This window comes from Amblyomma americanum, chromosome 3 (assembly GCF_052857255.1).
Source record: "Amblyomma americanum isolate KBUSLIRL-KWMA chromosome 3, ASM5285725v1, whole genome shotgun sequence".
NCBI classification, from domain to species: Eukaryota; Metazoa; Arthropoda; class Arachnida; order Ixodida; family Ixodidae; genus Amblyomma; species Amblyomma americanum.
Window position 1 is genome coordinate 187,759,274 of NC_135499.1, and position 1,775 is coordinate 187,761,048.

General features: G+C 47.6%; 1 non-coding gene across 1 annotated transcript; it reads right to left on the reverse strand.

Moving 5' to 3' along the window:
• Window positions 1–72, reverse strand: TRNAP-UGG (transfer RNA proline (anticodon UGG)). Its single transcript has one exon. It is a non-coding gene; the product is annotated as a tRNA-Pro (tRNA).
• Between the last annotated feature and the right edge of the window lie 1,703 nt (window positions 73–1,775).

Genomic DNA, 1,775 nt, shown 5'->3' on the forward strand with positions numbered 1-1,775 from the left:
GGGCCCGTCCGGGATTTGAACCCGGGACCTCTCGCACCCAAAGCGAGAATCATACCCCTAGACCAACGGGCCGCACAGGTACATGGCCAACGAGCGCGCGCAGAAACGCGCCCTGTCGTAAGAATGCTTTGAAATCCAGTTTTTCGATTTCTTCTTGCTGTTGAGGCAAGATTTCTCTCGGTATTCACGAAGCCCTTCGGTGCTCCTCATTGAAATACTGCAGGCTTTCGGTCCGTTACGGCTCGCTGTGTCGGTTACGTACTGCGTTTTATGTTTTATCTGACGTTTTGTTTGTTTTGCATTCTTTATTTTCGTATATTATAAGAAAGAATAGGGGAGTATCCCCTTCAAGTACCTGGACGTTCTTTTTGACCACCACTGATTCTGGAATAGGGAATAACAGCAGCATAATATCTGTAAAGAAATAGCCTGCTATATTAAAGAGGATTTGTTTCCAGGTTTTAACACGGGCCGGTGTAATCTGGATACTGTTCTGGCGCTATAACCAATGAGGGCTTCGTCCGCGTATCAGCTTGGAGTCTCCTCCCAAAAGACCTCAGTATGCGCAACGCATGCAGATGGAATGTCAACGCTCCGGCTACAGAGACATTTCATTTTCCAACACTGAATGCCACAGAGGGCACGCACTGTTATTTGGCGCACTGGACGAACTCTGCGGCATCCATGCATTAGCTTCAAAAAATTTCAGATACCTCCTCGCGACATATCTCTATTTGTTATTACAAAATAATTGGAGAAATAGCAGCGCACGTACGAGGGTGATTATGATCTAATCTTTTTTTTTTTGCACTTAGAGATTTTTTTTCTAGAGGAAGCTAAACCCAGCTTCGCTACTCTTATAGTCATCAGGAGATGTCGTGAAAATATCAGGTAGACCTCCAGTGACGAAGAATACGGTGTTAAGTTTGGGTACATCGTCCCATTTCCTACGCGTACTCAAGTGCTCGGTACATCTTATCCAGCCTTCAACATCTTGATCATCAGTGCCCCTATAAATGGGTGGATGACGTTGGCGGATGGGCCCAGCAGAGACGATGGAAGGCGCTGAGGCCGTTGGTAATTGGTCCCGCGTTGAGATACATAGTAGAGGTTTCCTGTCGCTGGAAACTTGCGGGTGCGAAGTTCCAAAATGCTATCGCGGGTTCGCGTTACCCCGCAGCCTCGACCACCTAAAACAGGGGGTTTATTTGCAGAGCTTGATGGCAGGGAATCTCAGAAAGCTGTCGTTCAACCTCTTCACGTGCAAATTCTTGTATCTAATGGAGTAACGAGGAGTCGATACCGGCATTCAAACTGGACAATTAGGTCTCATCTGGCCGCCGAGTTTTTAAAGATACATTGTCGGCATAGCTCGTCGAAACTTTGGCAAAGAGCGATCACATCCGTCACAGAGCGGGGATTCTCGGCCAACAGCATTTTAAATGCGCATTCGTCAATTCCCTTGACGGGTTCGTACCCGACCGCGGCGTCCGCGTTTCGATGGAGGCGGAACGCAGAAGGCGCCCGTTTGCTGTGCGATGTCAGTGCACGTTAAAGATCTCCAGGTGGTCGAAATTATCCGGACACCTCCACTGCGGCAGCTTTTTCCTCCTTTCTTTGTTTACTCCCACCTTTATCCCTTCCCTTGTGACTAGGCTGCGTCTTCGTTCGCATATCTGTGCTGTCATTACGGAGGTCCTCTTGGTCGTGACGTCATGAGTTTGAATCGAGTGGCATTGGAAAAAATTGTTATTTTATCTTTGAAATCCAATTTT